The 19,660-nt window shown below is 45.7% G+C and overlaps 1 protein-coding gene across 12 annotated transcripts in view; it reads right to left on the bottom strand.

The window, feature by feature from the left end:
- Positions 1-19,660, bottom strand: part of Inpp4a (inositol polyphosphate-4-phosphatase type I A) — a 114,593-nt gene that overhangs the window by 63,699 nt on the left and 31,234 nt on the right. The gene's annotated exons all lie outside the window — the stretch shown is intronic.

Raw genomic sequence — 19,660 nt, 5'->3', positions numbered from 1 at the left:
CTCCTCCCCCCTCCACCCCCCACCCCCGCCTCTCTCTTCTTTTCTGTTGCTCCTGTCCGGAGGCCAGTCTCCCCTCCCCTCTCTTTTTCGTTCCTTTTCCCCTAATAAAAAGCCCTCCACATGAACTCTGCTGCAGGGAGTCTTTCTCTCGTGCACTGCTTTTTTTCTAAATTACAACACCCATCATCTTGAGAACCTCTGACCAGATCTCCAGCTTTCACATCAAGGGTACAGATATGCTGTGGAATAGAATATTTGTTTAATTATGTAAGGTGTGTTGTGTTTGTCTATGCTGCATTTGTTTAATAATGTGAAGATGTGAAGACGTGTTGCTGTTTCACTTGCTTGTTGGTCTAATAAATAGCTAAATGGTCAATAGCTAGGCGGAGGAGGGATAGGCAGCGCTGGTGGGCAGAGAGAAAACAGGGGCTAGCCCATCAGGGGCCAGACAGACACAAGGAAGCAGGAAACCAGGATGGACAGTACGTAGATGAGGTAAATGAGCATCGGGGCCACAAATGGATTAACAGAAATGGGTTGGTTTAAGATTTTAAAAACAAAGCTAGTTAGAAACAAGCCTAAGCTAAAGTCAAGCATTCATAACTTATAATAAGTCTCTGTGTCATGATTTGGGGGCTGGCAGTCGAAGAAAGCCTGCTACACAGATATCAGGAGGTAACAGTTTCGAGAAAAAGCTAAAAGGGAGGCAGGAGATTGGGGTAAAGCCTCTGTGTCATTTGTGCTTGATTTCCTGTCTGAATATGAGTGGTTTGCTTTGTTCTTTTTGTTTTGTTTTTGTTTTTTTCTGGGACATTCAGACAGAGCATCCCAATATAGCCCAGGCTGGTCCTAAACATGGGATCCTCCTGCCTCAGCCTCCCAAGTACTGAGAGTATATGCATGCCCTACTACCACACCAAGCTTGCCAATATTTTTATTAAACATATCTCAAGGTATACTTTAAAAAAGAACAAAAGTGAATTAGCAGGATAAACAGGCAAACCTAGTCACCAATACCAACAAACCGGACAAAAAGGCCCTGTGCTTCTGTGGTTGCAACAGCGCTGATCTAAATATTCCATGGAAGTGGGGTGTGTCAGGGAGAAGCTCGAGTGGGTAATGCCACCCCCACCCACCCCCAGTTCCAGGCTGCACTCCTGCGGGGACAGGCTGGCACAGCCCCTTTCTTCCTTCTCTTCTGGCACTTGCAATCTCCTTCCCTTTGCTGTTTCCAACTGATTTTATTCATTTGCTGGAGAACATCTTGGTCTGGAAAGTGAAGAATGTGCCAAAGCATCTTAAGAGAAGTCACCTTGTTGTGTTTCAGAGAGTGCCACACATGCCAAAGTTCAAGAATAAAGCGTGTGTTCTGCCTCCTTCCAACACCGCCTTCCTACTTCATGTTGATGAAGGAAAGTTCCACAGGCTCATCGTTGGAGCAGTGACTAGCCACCGGGGAAAAACACTGGCCTTGGTCAAGGTCAGCTCACCTGTGAGACATAACCCCAGTTTTGTCAAACATAAAAGCAAAGCACACTCTTGGCAGCAGCAGGATTGGGAGAATCCAGGCTCAACGTAATTCCATATTTTTCTGAATGGGAATCTTCGCAGCTTACACTGGATCTCTGATACCACGATGCCAGGCTTTTTTAGTGCAATAGTTTCATAACCAGGCAACTTTCAAAACTCCAAACTAGTGGAGCTCCAGGAAGACAAATAGCTACTTCAGTGGGCTCACTACAAGTACTAGCATCTGTCCAGTGCCTTATACCAGACAGATCCACAGAGCCCAGCCTAACCCTCCCTCTCCTCTGGAATATGGCAGGATAGTACCTGAGCCTGAAGAGGCACCTGCACATTCACCCAAAATAAAGTCACTCTTTATAGGTTACCATAAAAAGAACAAACTAGTAATTCCAAAGTTTCTTGTATTTTAGGTGCTATGCTGTGTAGATGTTTACACCAATTTAACATGGTCCAGAGTTGTTTGGAAAGAGACCCTCAACTGAGAAAATGTCCCCCAACAGATTGGCAACTGGGCAAGTCTGTGGTGCATTTTCTCAACTGATGATTGATGTGGAAGGGTCTAGCTTACTGTGGGTGCCACTGCTGGGCGGGTGGTCCCAGGGTGCTTTAGGGAATAGTGCAATACTCCTCCATGGCCTCTGCATCAACTCCTGCCTTCAGGTTCATGCCCTGCTAGAGTTCCTGCCCAGACTTCCTTCCCTCAGTGATGAACTATTACTCAGAAGTATAAGATGAAATAAGCCCTTCTTCTAAAGCTGATTTTGGTCAATGGTATACTGTCACAACAATAGAAACCCTAACTAAGATAGGTGAATAGATTTGAAAGGACTTTTTCATTTTTAAAATCTTGGAATTTTTTTTTTGACATTTTGGCTGTTTCACCTGCATTTATGTATGTGCACTACATGCATGCAATGTCTGAGGAGGCCTGAAGAGGGTGTCAGACATCTGAAGTTATAGATGGTTGTTAGCCTCTATGTGTGTGCCAAGCCAAATCTGTGTTGTCTGAAAGGTCAGGCAGTGCTTTTAACCACTGAGCCATCTCTTCATCCCAGAATCTTTAAAATTTTTATTACATCTTATTTGTATGTGCGTGTACATCAGAGGACAGCTTTGAAAATCGGGAGTTGACTCCTTCCTTCTACCACAAGGAGACTAGGGATTGAACTCAGCTCATCAAGCTTGGTAGCAAGTACCCTTCCTTGATGAGCCATTGTGTTGGCCTCAGGTTTATTTTTATAATCACTAGGAAAACTTATTTTCTAATTCACAAGTGTCAAAGCTGGTTTCACGAGGAAATATGACATTTCCTGAGTAGGAAGAGAATTCCATAAAGGGCTCTAAATGCGAAGCAACAACCACGGATCAATGAAGTGCCAGGAAGACAAAGTTATTTTTGAAACATGGCAGCAAGCCAGGAGGCCAGGGATGGTCTGCCCAAGGCCTTCATATGGGCAACCCCATCCAATTTCTAGATTCCTCTCTAACAAATCGAAACTGCGGAGATATGTGTCGGCCTCCTAAGTAGCTTGGAGACATAGGGAGCCACAGCATTTGCATGTGTTAATGTATATAGATCTCTAGCAAAGTGGTGTGTTGTCTACTTGCTTCTGCTATAACAATGGAACACTGAACAACTCACTACTGTAGAGAGCACTTGGCAGGCACTGACAGGACTTTTTTCCATTTTCTCATTATGGAGCAGTGAGGGGATGGGGGTGAGGAGGAGATGGAGACAGTGGTCTGGGTTTTTACACAGGACGTTTTTGGAGAGTTCATGTAGAGCTTCAGCTAATAGGTTGTTAATATTGTTTTATGTTTGGTGAAATGGGGCCTGTGATAATTAGTATTTATGTACAACGTGACTGGATTTGGGATCACCAAGGCAACACAACTCTGGGTATGTCTTTATGGCTGTTTCCAGGGAAATTTGACTAAGGTAAGAAGACTTACCCTCAATGTGGGTGGTAGCATCTCATGGTCTTGTCCTAGACTGCATAAAGAGAGGGGAAGCCATGTGATTACCAATATGGCCCTCTCTCTATTTCCTATTCCTCCCAGACGAGATGAGGTGAGGGCCAATCACATATTCCTGCTGCCATACAATGGACTATATCCATTTGAAACAAGACCCCAAGTAAATTCCCCTTCCCTTAAGATATTGTTGGTCACTTTAATCACAAGAAAAGCGACTAGACAAGGCCCTTCCAAGGGTCGTACAAGGCAGCCATGCTACAGCTGCTATTGCAAAGCTGGAAGAAATGATGGAAGACCAAGAAGAAAAGAAACAATTATAAACACAGCTTCGGAGCCATGACACAGGACAGTGGATTTCTTTGAGGAAACTTGCAGAGCTGACCTTCCAATGGCGCTGCTAACCAATCTCAACTAGGTGGGGAGAGGCACCAGCTGGCCCTTATCACTCTCATGCTCAACAGTAACATCTTCCCCACAGGTGACAATTCTTTTTATACTATCGAAGATCATATCAACGAAAGAGGGACAGAGGCAGAGGACAGACAGTGGTTCTGGGGCGCTCTATGATGGTCTTTCTGTCTCCCCTAGTTCACCTGGCTCAGCTATCAAGAATGCTCTCTATATCCACAGAAATACCTAATCAGGAACCACGACTATGGAGGGCACATGACTCAGTCAATACTGTTAAGAAAGGAATAGGTCATTTAAGTGAGTCCAGAGACAGCGAATCCTGTGCTGTGAAGGAGAGGAGGAAGAAGGCTGACCCTGGTGAAAATGCTGCCGGGGAGCAGGGGATAGAGCTGACTTTTACACAGGTGGCATTTAAGGAGATGCAGTAATGAAAGGAACAGCAAAGTCCAGCATTCGAAGGGATAGAGAAGCCAAGGCTGGGGAGCCAAAAAGGGGTCAACTCAGAGACAACAAGGACTCTCTTAGGATCTTAATCCTTTAAACAAATCTGCAAAGTCCTGGTACTCTTAGGCCTCTCTCCCAGAAGTCTTCGCACCTGCCCACTGGGTGTGCATTTTGCCTCTAAGAGCCTAGTCCTCCCTAAATTCTAGCCATGAGGACAGAAGTCAGTTTTAGGGTGGTAGTCAATACCTGAGATCTTCTAGGCTGCCTGAGTTCTCCAGATGAGAGAACGTTTCACCTGGTAGAGGCCTGCTCGTCCTGCTACACTGCCAGTGTTCTACCTGAGAACCAGGGTCAAGTTAGCTGGTGAGAGGGAGGCTTGAAGGGCTTGGAAGGATATTCCTGCTACTTGCTGGTTTCCAAGTTTTCACTTACTTCCAGCTGGACATGGAACATAGTTATTAAAAGTGAATCTTGATGGTATATTTCCCCCATCCCTTTACTACCCAATTGCTATCCATTTTTGAAACCTAGAGGCAGGCATAGATATTTAATTTTAATTAGCTTGCACTGTCACAGATTTTGGTGATGGCAAATTCCCATTACTTTGTGGGAGCTTTATTCTCTTTGCTCTGGCTTCATGTCGGAATTCAGTTGCAGACTGTGGAGAAAGGTATTATGGTGCAGTACCTCCTGATGCCTTTCTTTTAGAAACAAATGCATAACCAACCTGGGGGTCTTTCTGGAACAGCTGCAGCAAAAGGGCAGGCAGCGGCAGCCACACTGTGGAGGGGCTCCACGGCCAGATGTGGCTCCCTCCTCCCTAGATCTCACCTCCTTGCTCCAGTGTGGTATGCAGCACTAGTGGAGGTGGCCCAGTGAGAGCAACCACATTTACTAGGTTTTGTCCTGTGTCCACAACAAAGCTTGCCCACAGTGGGCAAAATCAGCACTTCCTCCTTCTGTGAGGAATCAATTCTCAGAGAAAAGAGGTGTCTTGTCCCAGTCATTCTGTGTACAACCAGCAAGGCTAAGGCAGAGGGACTCTGATGTCTCTGCTGTCACTCACCCGGTGACATGTACTTCCTGGACTTGCAGGCACTCAGGGAAATCACTGCCATGACCTTGAAGAACTGTGTTTCTTTAATTTTTTTTTGAGATTATAATTACATCCTTTCTTCCTTTTCCTGTCCCCAGACTCTCCCATATACCCCTCATCTTGTTCCCTTTCAAATTTATCTTCTTTCTCTTTTCATCTTTTATTATTCTCTTGCTCTCCCCCTTTCCCCCCTCTACCCAGGATACATCTGGTCATTTCACACCTGCCTGTCTTCAGCAAAAACTCTTTCAGGTCTGTTTAGTCAGAAAATCCTGATCCCTTGCCTTCAGGTTTCTATTCCTGTGAAGAGACACCATGACCATGGGAACTCTTATAAAGCAAAACATTTAACTGGGGCTGGCATACAGTTCAGAGGTTTAGTCCATTATCGTCATGGTAGAGAGCATGGTGGCATGCAGACAGACATGGTACTGGTGAAGGAGCTGGGAGTTCTACATCTGATCAGTGGGCAGCAGGAAGAGAGAGTGAGTCACTCGGCCTGAGAGTGAGCCTCTAAAACTTCAATGTCCACCCCAATGACCCACTTCCTCTGATAAGATCACTACTACTCCAACAAGACCACACCTACTAATAGTGCCTTGAGCTTACGGGGTCATTTTCGTTCAAACTACCACACCCTTGATGTCCTCCCCTCTTGATAACTTTTGATCCCCACCTTGTTCTCTATCTATAAATCCCCACTTGTCCATACTGTATTCAGAGTCTCAATCTCTTTTCTGTCCCAAAAGACCCCTTTTCTCAGTGGTTCCTGGACCTATTGAGAAGGTATTAAGTCAAGCCTTCCTTCCATACTTCTACCAATGTCCATGAATGCTCTTTCTTTAATGCAGGTATGCCTCTTGGGAAGACACTGGCCTTGCAGCAATCACATGGAGTACACCCTGCTATCCTCCTGTAGGGCTATGGAAAAGTTTGACCCTAAAGCCATGTCCATGGTCCACAGTCGAGAAGATATTCCCTTCTTGCATGTTCAAAGAATCTCAGATAAGAAATATGTGGGGACTGGAGAGTTGACTCAAGTTAAAAGCATTTTTTTTTTGAGAGACTCAAATTTAGTCTGTAACTACTATCCTGTTCCAGGATAGCTGACCTCTATGGGTACCAGGCATGGATGTAATATATACATAATCATATACATAAAATAAAATTAAAAAGTAAAGTTTGTGTGAGAATTTCTATGAGAGATTTACAAGTCACATGTCACTAATACACCGAATGATCCCAGGGCTAACTAGGGTCTACTCAGTTAAAGCAGCCTCAAAGACACACCGAGAGGTGTGTGACCCTTTGAGGGCTGGTCCCGCAGTGATGATCATTTCTGCAGAGCTAGACTAGGACAATAAGACCATTTGCCACTGACCCAACCACACTTACCTGCTCTGTCAGCTATGCAGACCCCCAACCTCCTCCCATGTCTTCCTCTCCTATGGAATCTCCAATTTTCCATCCATCCCCTGTAGACAGACCTGGAGTCCTAAATCGATCTGTTCTTTCCTGGGTTTATTTCCTGGCCTTACCACTACCACAGCTGCTACACTGGGACAGGCGGGAACCCTGGAAACCAGGAATATTGTCCTACAGTTCTGGTATCACCATCTGTGGCTTCACCAGGCCCACAGGCACATGCAGTTCCGCCAGGCTAGGTGCTGGGCTACAGAGCGGGTGGTAAGAATGGCTGACACTTAACACCCTCTGGACACTTAAGGTTGTCAACTAACTGAGAAGCACACTGTTCCTCTGCAGTCTCCTCTTTCGGGCACAGTGCTAGGACCAGATGTCTATGCATGGAGTGGACCAAGGGAGCTTTACTCCCCAGTCAATTGTGGTAGGACCTAAAACTGCTTTACAATAAAATAAGGCTTATTAACTAAAAAAGAGTTTCTGACACTGAATCTGCACAGCAACTCTACCCTACATGGTCTAGGGAAGGGATTAGGAAGTCACAAGAAAACCTCCAACCACCAGCCTTTTAAGGTATAAATCTAGAGTTTTGATTCATTAGATAACTTGGAACAGTGTTCATGAAAGCCTTAAATTTTCAAATAAAGTCAAACAAATACAGCACTCTGTAGATACTGAACAAGGCAGCACGAGAGGCTCACACCCTGTACCCACGAGGATCACACAGAGTGTCTGGAAGGCTGTTCTAAAAATAGCCTGAGATGCTCCACCACCCCAGCTGGGGGAAAACAGATGAGAATTCACAGCAAACCTGGTATCTCTAGGATAGCTGCTGACATGTAATCCTGTGCCCACGTGTCACTGTGCACAGCAGTCAGACCCCAAAGCAGATCGACAGATGGCTCCCGTCATGGGGCTGGTCAGTAAACAGCCATGAGGAGAGCAAGGAGCAGACAACCTCCCAAACGGCCTTTGCACTCACAATCACCGTTCAAGCACGTTCCTTGGTAAATCTGAAGGGGAATGCTTTCCCGGTTCGCCAGAGCATAGACTAGTGCAGTAATTCAGCTGAGAGATTCCACATTACACAAGAATTAGCAGGCCTAGGCTGCCACACTGAAGAGTCACAGACCGGCCTTAAACAACAGACATATTCTCAGCTCTTCAGGTTAAGATAAAGGTGGCATGTTGACTTGGCTCCTAATGGGAACCCTAGGTGGCTAGCAGGTATTCTGTGCTCTCTGTGCATTTCTTTGTTGTGCCTCTTCTTATAAGGACACTAATCCTATGGAATTAGGGTTCTAGCTTTATGATCTCATAGAATCTTAACTTAATTCATGAACTCTGCCACTATGAGTTGTCTCATGGGGGTTAGAACTTCAACATGTAAATCTGGGAAAGATCCACCCATCCACAACCACACGCCTTCCTGCTGTACCACTCTGTTCCTTCCTGGGCTAGTTCCTCGTGAGATGCAGAAACAAGACTCCTACTAGTCCTGGCTCCACCTATCCCCTCTTCATCTGCTATTGCTTCATGTTACATCCAAGCATGTTACAAACGCCATCACACATGTTCATAATTACACCACCTTGCATCTTTATGTCTCGGCTGACTCCAAGAGAAGAGAGCAAGTGTAAAGCTGCAGTCTGCACCATGAGGGCCTCTTCGTTTTCTTCCTAAGGCTGTGAGTCTCCGGGTGGCACCATCTCCACACACTAATACAGCTTCACTCCATCTGCCTCCTCCACACTGCTACCACCAGATATGCTGCATGTCTAAATGGTGTAGGCCCAACAGCATAATTATGTACATATTATTTGTGAGAATGCTTCCGAAGAACATTAGAAAGAAGGAAGGAATTACACATTGTAAAGGCTCTTAGAACTGCAGAATTACCTTTCCAGGCAATCTGTTTTCTCATTCTCATCTAATCTGGAATTACTGTCTGGTCATTTGCTTGGAGCCTGAAGAGCTTCCTTTAGTACTTCCCACTAAAGGAAGCGAGCTAAGAGCACACCCTTTGGGTTCTGTTGTTTAGTTTGTCTCTGTGCTACCTCCACCTCTGAAGATAAGCTTGGCTGAGTGTAAGACTCTGGGCTGACTTGTTTTGTTTCAGAACTCTGAAAATGTCATCCCATCACCACTACTTCTAGGAAGTCAGCTGTTAATTCTCCTGGGATTCCCTCCTACACAATAGGCCTCCTTTCTCTGTCTTTCAACACTTTATCATGAACCTTGCATGGATCTTTTGCATATGACCTACCTGGAGTTAATTGTATTTCTTCGATGTATACATAAATGCTTTTCACTGAATTTGGGGAGTTTCTAGCATTTTCTTTCAGAATTTGTGCTTGTATCTTTATATCTCTCTGCTCCTTAACACTTTTATGAGGTTCTGTTCACTTTCTTTTCTCAGTCATCTGGATCATATAATCTCATAATTCTATCTTTAAGTGTGTCAGGTCCAAAGGAAACTCATGTAAGCATGCCAAAGCACATGCTGGCCTCCAGCCTCCCTCAGTATCACTGGTACCTGTTACATATTTCAGAGACCATGCTAGCACCCTAGCCCTTCCCACCCTCTTCCCCACCCTAAGCTCTCTCCAGCTCACAGGCTTCCCTCCCAGTCACTCACTCTCCTTAGAACCCTGCTATTTCCGCTATGCTCTCTCCACTCTCCCTGCCCCAACTCTGTCTCCTTCCCTCTATCTCTCTCTGCTCTACTCCTGCTTCTCTCATGGCCAGGTGCAGCCGGCTGCCCACGTCTGGTCTACTAATTTCTCTCTCTGCTCTGGACTCTTTTAAATGTTGTTCTCTGTCTCTCTCAAATTTGAGGAAGGAAGGAAGGAAGGAAGGAAGGAAGGAAGGAAGGAAGGAAGGAAGGAAGGAAGGAAGAAAAAACCCTTCTCCTTAACAATACTCTATCATGGAGTGGTCACGTCATCGGTTTACACCAAATTCATTGATTCTTTCTCTTTGGCCATGAATATCTACTATTGCAGCCCTCTGAAGGACCCCCCCCCCCCTTTCAGATAGTGTGCTTTGCAACTCTTGAGTTTCCAGTTAGGTTTTCTTTTTCCTGTCTTGTTTGTTTAACTAATTCTATCTTCTTAATGGCACTCTGTATTTGGAAAGACACTGCTGCTACACCTTTCTTTAAGGCTTTGGAGTCTTTATATCTTGGTCCTCTCTCCTGCAACCTCTGCAACCGGCTTCTTTGGATTTTTTATAATTTTTGTGTTGCAACAATTGCGGACATGGATCCTGGATCCCTTCTCTTACAGGAATCCTTTATCTTCTAGGGGTCCCTTCTCTTCTAGGGCACCCGTTTGTTTGCTTATTCTTCAGTGATGTTGTAGGGATAGTTCAGTGAATCCTATACTCTCTGCATCTCCACATTACAGTCAACTCTAATGTTGCTCCTCAGGAGGATAGCCTTGAGAGAACAAAACAGCCCCTGTGAGGGACAACGGTTTTATCTAAGCCTAGTATACACTTGCTCTAGACCTCTAGCATGTATGTGTATGCATGTATGTGTGTATGTGTGTGCACACACGTGTGTGGTGTCTATGTGGACAATAGTGTATTGGCCTTCCCAGTACCATCATCAGGTCATTGGCTTTAGGAAGAGCTCTGGAGCTGTGTGTGTGTGTGTGTGTGTGTGTGTGTGTGTGTGTGTACCTCTGTGTGTGTGTGTGTGTGTGTGTGTGTGTGTATGTGCGAGCGCGTGCGTGCGTGGCATAGCAAGGCTTGGCCTTCCCAGTACTGTCATCAGGTCACTGGCTTAGTGAGAACTCTGGAGCTTTCAGTCTTTACACCCCAACGTGACTATCTGGCAAAACCATTGAGTTCTTTGGAGGTAAAGACAGGCACAGTGGTCACTACTTTCAGAATGATTCCTCCATGTCAAACACAGGATGCTGGGTGAGGCTGTCTTCTTGACTTCCCTTTCCTGAGATGGAGTCTCTGTCCTTTAAGTCGCCATGGAAACAAGTGACACATAGCCAGGACTTCATCCTGGAATAGAGCTTCATCCTACAAGTGGGGTCTAGACACACTCTCCCAGGATTCAGTCTCTGTCACCTGGAGCTCAGCAGGAGGAAGGAACGAGCACGACGCGGTGCTGAAGCCAGCAGAGTTCTTGCTGACACTTCAGAGACTTACACAGACATTCTTCTTGTCTGCTGTATGCCTTTAAGATGCTTGCCAGAAAAGTGAACTGGGCGCTTTCTTAGAATAATTTAGAAAGCAGGGCAGAAAGGTAGAACAATTAAAGGACAAGACAATTCCCTTGGCTCTCTCACTGATTGACAGCTGAGTTTTCTGACACAATTGATCAAACCTGCAAGACCTCAAGCACAGACTACACTCCCTCTTCTGAGAGCTGCTTTCTCAAGCAAGAATATTACAGTCGCTAAGGAACCATGATCAAGATCACAACGCACATTCTGGTCGGGGTGGTGGCACAGGCCTGTGATCCTAGCACTCTGGAAGGCGAAGGCAAAGATGTCAAGGATCCTGTCCAGGCCAACCTCAGCCACATAACAATTTCAGTCAGGTGAGGTTTAATGAGATCCTGTCCTGGGGAAAACTACTAAATATATCTTAAACCCCTTACCACCAATGTATCTTAAGAAATCTTTCCTTTTTACTCTTATTTCCTTTCTTAGCTCTAAACCTTGTCCAAATATCTCACAAATTACCACCTCACAATTTCATTTACAAAAGAAAATCCTTTAAATCAGAGAAATAAATAGCAGGCCAGTCAAGGGCCTGGCTTCAGTTGAGTAGGTATCTCAGGGAGAACGCCTCAGGCTGAAGAGAGCCAGCAGCAGCCTGTCACATCTCCTGCAGACAATTTGAATGATTTTAATTATTCACTGAAGAGTGGACCCATAACCCTCCTAATAGTACCATTCCAGAGTGGATCCCAATCTAAATTACTTACTCTAAATTTCTTAATTGTTAAGCTGCAAAATTCCATTGATCCTAACCCTCCATGTGAAAGAAGGTCCCGTGGAGCAACAGAGCATCTCGCACACTGGGAGGAGACTTTCTCCCCTTGCAGAACTGAGCCACGCTCTTAAAAGACCATAGTTTTGATTTTTTTTTTTTACTTTAAATGGCCACTCAGACACAATTCTACTTTGCACGCAATTTGTAAAGCATGATGGAAAACTGTTCTTGTGTGAAGTGTGCACTCACAGGGCATCAAGCAGTTGGATAAGCAGACAACTGTGCACAGCCCTCACAAGTGAAAACCCTCAAGGAGCTCCTGCTCACAGGGGGCTCATTTAAACTGAGGTCACTCCCTGAGGAGGTCAGAAAGGTTCTAATCTACATTTAAAAACAAACAAACAAACAAACAAGTAATTTAGGTAGACAGGCCTGCGAGAGGCAAGTTACCAGCATTTTCTTAGAAGCTACTAAGTACTGTCAGGTCCCTAAGGGCAGTGTCTGGTACTCACATTAAAGAAAGAGCAGGAATGTAGCCCTGTCAGTCAAGTGCATGTGAATAATGGGAAGTTGGTGGGCAGGAATAGGGGTCATGAGGCCACTGTCCACAACACAGGACATACATCGGGAACGCTCTGATGCCAGCTCTGCTCTGACATGCAGGAAGTGCAGAGCTGAACTGGACCCTGATGCCCCTACAGCCCAAAAAGGTTCATCCATAAACCTTTATGGATTTAAAGGAATCATCAGTATCTTGCAAAGTCAATGCTTAGCAATTACAGCTGCTATTACTCTACAGAGGCTCTGGTAGGCTATTTCCATGCGTGCCTCCAGATGAGAATGACTAATGTTGGAAGGTCCAAGCTCCACACGGTCTATGTTCCTTGCACAAGTTCCATGAATACCCATTCCCAGGTCAGCTTTTGCCTGTACTTCCCCTGGGACCTGACTGCACCATTTTCATGATCAGACAAAACAAAGCCATCTTTGAAAAGCCCCAAAGTCTCCAGATTCCTGCCTTTGTAACCCTGTGAGGTCTCCCAGCCAGCTGGCAGGACAGACCCCATCAATAAAACAGAGGTAGGTGACTAATGTCTGATGGTCTCACTCCCCAAAGAACATCAGTAGAGCTAACTCCTTCAGGTATGAGAAACGTTTACGCAGTGAAACATTTGACAAGTGCTTCCTGCCAGCTTGATCCAATGTGGTTGGCACTCTTAGGGCTGGGGAGCTGGATCAGTTAGGAAATCACTTGCTGTAGAAGCATGCCTGTTGGGAAGCAAAGACAGGAGAACCCCTGGATTCACTGGCCAGTCAGTTTAACTGCATTTGCAAACACTAGTTTCAATAAGAGACACTCTCTCAAAAACTAAAGTGGAGGGCTGAAGAGATGGTGCAGCAGTTAAGAGCACTTACTGCTCTTACACAGGACCCAGATTCAGTTTCTTGCACCTACGTGGTAGCTCACAAGCATGTGTAACTCCAGTTCCATAGGATCCACGCCTCTTCTATACATGCACTTAGGCGTACATACATACACATTTTTGAAAATAATTTTCAAAATTAATAAGGTGGAGAGTGTGTCCCTCACAGTCTCTTCCCTTGGGCACTGCTGCCTAGTTACCCACAGGAAAAATGCCTATGGCTCAGGAACATGAGCCTACACAAGGGTCTGTTTCTTAAGATGTGTAGATGTGCTTTTTTTTTTATGAAACATACCTGGCTTGCTGTTCTTTTTCATTTTCAGCCCCATTCATTAGACAGGCTCCCTTTCCTCACTAGCTACTGAGTTATCAACTTTTCGTGTTCTTGTCAACAGAAATATATGGCTGCTCCCTGGTTGTGGGGCAGAGAATCCAAGCCTTACAGGCAGGTATGTGCGAATGCTTTAGTGAGACTAGGGATACGGACAGATCAGGTCATAAGGGTTTATGTCTGGCCCCAGCCCACCCAGGACTAGGTCCCAGTTAGGTGTTCTTGAGGCTCTACTGATGTGGGTGTCACCTTGCTACTAAGTCGGTGGGCAGCCAGGCAAGAAGCAAACACTCCCAAACTTGGAAGCATCTGCTGCCTGACATGCAACAACCCATAATATCAAAACCCTCTAAAGGGCACAGAGCTCATGCCCCAGCCCAGGACCCATTTCCCTTTTGGATATAGAGCTTAGTTTTCATTAATTGGGTCTAGGCTGCAACTGGCTACTGATGGGACCTAGCATTCCTACAATCAACCTGTTTGACCCAGTTTGAGTTTTCATTATTTTTTCCATCAAAGAAAGAAATATAACCTCATTTTATGTCCCAATGCGACATTTTAATTTAAGAAGCTATCATTAGAACATGTTTTGTAAGCACACCGTAAAACAGTAAATTTTGAGAACAAACAAGCACATCTCCTGACACTCAAAGGGCGCTAGGCTCTGACTACTATTGGGGCAGACTCAGGCACAGCCCCGTGGCTGCTGACAAGGAAGGCAGCAGCTGTTCTAGATTCCAGGTGCTCAGAGGCCCTTCGGGCACAAGTGAGTGGCAATTCTAGGGCAAGGAGATGATGTTGAGTCCTAGTTTCAAATGGGACAAGACAGGAAAAAGTGAATCCCACAAGGATAAGAAAAAGTCAGGACTGACACGTGGCACCTCATGTATTCCTTGTAAGCCTCGCCGCAGTGTAACCACAGAAACACACACTCAGGGCTTGGGGTCCGAACACTACCCTGGTCAGCTTCATCTTCATCTTGCTGCCTTTACCAAAGTCATGAGCTATTTGTGGAGCCACCTCCCCTCTATGGAGAGTCCTTTGTGATAAGCAGTGGGGTCGGAAAAGAGAAATCTGACTCTTGAAGTAGAGTCCTGCTTCCTGGAGTGTGCGCGATGTTCCTGTGTCCAGGCTGCACCGTGTCTCATCTCCAGCTCAGTGGGTGACACCACAGCTTTCCAGGAAAACAAGCCAAAAATGTTCTTCCTACGCCAGCTCTAACCATCCCCAACTTGCAATCCCTCATATAGCCCAGGCTGACCTAGAATTTGCTAGTAGCTGAGGTTGTCCTTAACTCCTGGGATCACAGAGGTGTGCCACAAATCAGGAAGGAAAAGGTAGCAAGAGTTTGTGGCACCAAAAAGCAGTAGGAGACAATTTCCCCTTGGAATCTGGTTGCAAGTGGAGAAGAGCGCCCTAGGTTGCTAGCTCAGTGGCCTGGAAGCTCCAGAGTTGAAGATTCTAAACCACTATCAGCAGTAGAGTCTACAGATGGAATACAGAAGACCGCGCCCATGCGGTGCCTTAAGGCCCGACTTGTACATGTGGCACTCACCAGTTTGAAGCATCTTCCTTCAAACAGGGAAGATGGTGACCTCCCCACCCCACCCCCACACCCCGCCAAGCATGGTCCTTAATGCACACTTCTACTCTCCACCCTTGCCAATGCTACTTCTGAGGTCACTGTCACACATACCTGAGGTCCTAATAGTCACCCTAACGACTCTCCTGAGGCCTAGACCCGCCTCCTGGACTACTGATGGCATGGAAATGCCCCTGCAGTCTCCCCTCTCCAGGTACCACATGAGCATTGGACACGGCAGACTCCACACTCATCGCCCCTCTTTTGATACTCTCTGCTTCTGTTCCTTTTTGCTGTTTATACCAGTACTCTACATAGAATAAAGCAACAAGCTCCAAAGTGGCCTCCTACTGAGGCTGACCACCCAGTGTGTATGAGCGCACCCTTCCCACCAATGTCTGTGTGCTCTCACTCAAAGGCACAAGGCTCTTGGGGTGGGGTGTTGGCTTCCACTGAGGCATGTCTACCATGCCCAGCACCCCGTCCCCAAACAAGCCTGCAGACACCAGCCCCAAAGCCATCTCTTTGTCCTTTTCATGAACTCCACCCTCAGGGAGCACATCCATTGAGGAGTCCCAGCCTGCTTCTCATGAACTCCACCCTCAGGGAGCACCACCATTGAGGAGTCCCAGCCTGCTTTTCATGAGCTCCACCCTCAGGGAGCACCACCATTGAGGAGTCCCAGCCTGCTTTTCATGAGCTCCACCCTCAGGGAGCACCACCATTGAGGAGTCCCAGCCTGCTTCTCGTCTGCAGTGCTCGAACTTCTGGCACTCTTTCCCTTGGGCCTTTTCTTCTCAGGTAAATTTTTTTGTACTTAACCCAGAGCCATAGAGGGCAGAGAGAGAAATGAGAAGGACTCATTCATTCGAGACCCAAATAATGCAGCCACCTCCTGAAACCAGGGAGAAGGAAAATACGCACTACAGAGAGAGCTGCAGGTAGAGACTTTAGGGTGAGGCCCACTGGGGTCTGCAGCTATGAGAGTGTATACAAAACAAGGAGGGAGTCTCCAAGTGGCCAGGGTTTCAGATATTTGTTGTTGCTATGGCAACTCAGTTTATATTTGTTGCTCAGTTGAGTACTCAAAAGTTGAAACAAAGGTGCCATAATTTTGACTGTCTGACCCCCACTAGTAACACAAGGAGTAAGAATTCTGAGAAACGACTGAGACTAAAGCTGAGACAAGAAATATGCCAGATGAGCTTGGAGCCTCCTATAATGTCAAAAAGGAAGGAAGACCCTTAGAAAGAAAGGAAAGAAAAAGCCCATATATAACATATACAATGGTTCGCATACGGGCCACTGAACAAGCCCTCAGTGACCTAAGCTCAGATGCGAGCAGTGAGACAATAACCTAGTACTGGAGTAGACAGAATAGGACGGCCATACACATGCTCTGAAACAAATCACTCCACATGTGCAGTGACTTCCCTCCAAACAGTTGTGTTGTGAGACTTTACAGTGGAGACCCCGGCAACACTGCCATGTCTGGTGACTAGGACGAACTATATTTTGTTTTGTTTATTTAATGTGTATGGGTATCTCACCTGCAAGCAGGATTGTGCCCCAAGTGTGTGCCTGGTGCCCACAGAGACCAGTAGAGAGCATCAGATACCTGGAGCTGGAGTCACAGATGACTATGAGCTATCGTGTAGGGGCCTCCTATAGGAAAAGAGCCAATGCTTCCACTGCTGAGCTATCCCTGCAGCCTGACGGTGTGCTCTTGATTAATGCAGTGAGGCTTTCCTCCCCAAACTCACAGTCTTGGTCTCATAATGTTAGATTTGAAGGACATTGTGCACATTCCTGAACACAAGTCCTCAAAACCTCCAAGGTCATTACAACAAGGGTGCTCTGAGAAATGGTTATAAGTAAGCGGTGCCTAAGATGGCAACAAATAATATAAAATGACTTGGATTAGACCCTGGAGTGGAAAAGCTCCATTATATGAAAAGCTAATGAAAGTTAAATCTAAACAAAATATTTGCTTTAATTAATATTGATTTGGTTTATGACAAATGTTGCATGGTAATTAATTAAGAGGCTAAAAAGGAAATGGAAAGGGTGGAGGGGGCTCTGAGAGCTTCTTTTGAAACTCTTCTGTAAACTAAAAATAGTTTAAATTAGGTTTCTCTTTTATTAAGTGTGTGTGTGTGTGTGTGTGTGTGTGTGTGTGTGTGTGTGTGTGTGCATGCATGCATAGATGCATGCAGTTGCCTGCAGAGGTCAAAAGAGGGTGTTGAATGTCCTAGAGTTGAAGTCACAGGCAGCCATAAGCCACCTGACATGGGTGCTGGGAAGTTTTGTCCTATGGAAGGGCAGCCAAGTGCTCTCAACCACCTAGTGTCTCTTACATTTATTTTAAAATAATCCCAGCTCTAAATCAACTAGGGTGAGGATGGTAACCCATGTTTGACCTCACCCACTCCAGTACATTACTACCGTTGATACCAGTGACCCAGCATTTGCTTTCAGACTTGCTCTTGCTGGCCTCCTGCCATTGGCTGGTGTTAGTGTTGCAATGTTCTGTCAATAGTGCAGGTCATGGCAGAGAAATTTCCCCAGTCAGCTCCTTTTAGGAGGACGCTAACAGAAGCAAGGTGGTCAGACATCTGAGAAGGGCTGGTGTCTATGAACCTTCTCTGCCCTGCCTTACACAACCAGCCTTCTAGGAATTCTAGATACTTTCTAGCGTAGCTCGCCACAGAAATCCTACATGTGCTGAAGTGCCCTTTGATCCGAAACTGCTTTTCCACTGCAGGGTACAGGCCTTGAGGGCAGCTTCAAGGTGCTTTTGTGCAGCCACATCTGGAAGTCAGTGGCTTCCACACCTTTGTCACTGCCTGGGAGGATAGGTACACAGACCGAGTGACCCCAATAAGGAAATCTGAAATGCTTCAAACTCCAAAACTAACCAGTCAGGTTGTCTATGGAAATAATTCAAAGATGACAGAGTACAGGATGTGAAATACATTTCAGTTAAGTTAGTCAGTCTATACACAGATTAATGAGAGAAGCAGAGAAGTATCTTCCAGAAGATCACTAAGAGCAGAGGAAGCAAGTGACAGAGGAAAAGGAGAAGGGGGCTGCAGGGCTCAGCAGTTATGTGAGTGCACACTCCTCCTAGAGGACCCAGGAATGGTTCCCAGCACCCACACAGAGTGGATCACAACTGCCTAAAACTCCAGCTCCAGGGAATCCAGTGCCCTATTCTGGCCTCTCTGGACACTGCGTCTACATCCACATACCACATGCTCCCACCCCCACACCAAATACATACTTACACACATAATAAAAAATAAATAATAAAATAAATCTTTAAAAATGAGAGAGAAAGGAGTGTAGAGAACAGACACATACCAGCCTGGAGAAGGAGGAAGATTTTCCTAAACCCTCTAGGTATGAGAGAACCCCAGAGAGCTCACAGCGCTCCCTATACTATCACTGGGATGCACATCATCCCCAGGTTGTATTTTAAGACTGTTTACAATGCTCGTCCATTCCTATGGTTTATGAATGAGCTTCCAGAAAAGAGCCTCAGTCAGTTGGCGCCATCACAACAGTCCAGGAAGACACCCAGGTGGGAGTGGAGGAGTTAGTCATCAGCCTTCCTGTTGGGTGGAACCAGGAAGGAGAAACCTCCTGCAAACAGTTCATTTCCTATGGTGAGACACTCAAGCAAATTCCCCACTGAAGGCTGGGTTTCAGAAATCTGAAATCCTGCTTCTATTTTAGCCTTCTCATCTGGAGGCCCCTCCCTTTACTTTATTTAGCATCAAAGAAGAGAACCTAGAAATGACAACAACGTTTTCAGAGTACAGTTTATGAAAATCTTTAGGTGGCTCTAAGCAGCACGTCTCAGGGCCTAGGATAGGTGTTCCTACTGAATCGACTGCTGAGCTGCAGGTCAGCTGAAGAAGAATGCTCTGTCAACCAACCCCTGGGCTGACCAATCAAAGGAACGTGAAGCTTTGTAAATTTTTCATTTATTTCTATGTGTATGGGTGTTCTATCGGCATGTGTATCTGCAGAGGCCAGAAGAGGATCTGGGATTAAAGTTACAGATTGTTGTGAACTGCCATGTGAGTACTGGGAACCAATCTGGGTCCTCTAGGCAAGTAGCAAGTGCTCTTAATTGCTGAACTATCTCTCCACCCCTAATATGAAGCATTTAAAAATCAAAATACTTACACATTATAAAATCCTTACCATGAAAGTCAATAAAATAAAGGAATCTACAATTGGGTTCCTACCACCAGAAGTCAATTAGCAGAATCCTAAATAAGAGCTGGTCCCAAGTGTCAGGTACATTACACACACCCTAGTCCAACGCTTGGGGCATTTGGAGAATGAGTCCACAGAGTAAAGCAAGGACAATAGGAAACTTGTTTGTTTTTTTTTTTTTTTGCTGTTGTTGTTTTTTTTTTAAGAATCATAACTACCACAGTTCCTTATTCCACATTTGGGAAATGAAGAGCAGATCA

The sequence above is a fragment of the Myodes glareolus genome, chromosome 18 (genome assembly GCF_982192425.1).
Source record: "Myodes glareolus chromosome 18, mMyoGla1.1, whole genome shotgun sequence".
In the NCBI taxonomy this organism is placed as follows: domain Eukaryota; kingdom Metazoa; phylum Chordata; class Mammalia; order Rodentia; family Cricetidae; genus Myodes; species Myodes glareolus.
This window is presented reverse-complemented; position numbering and strand designations above follow the sequence as displayed.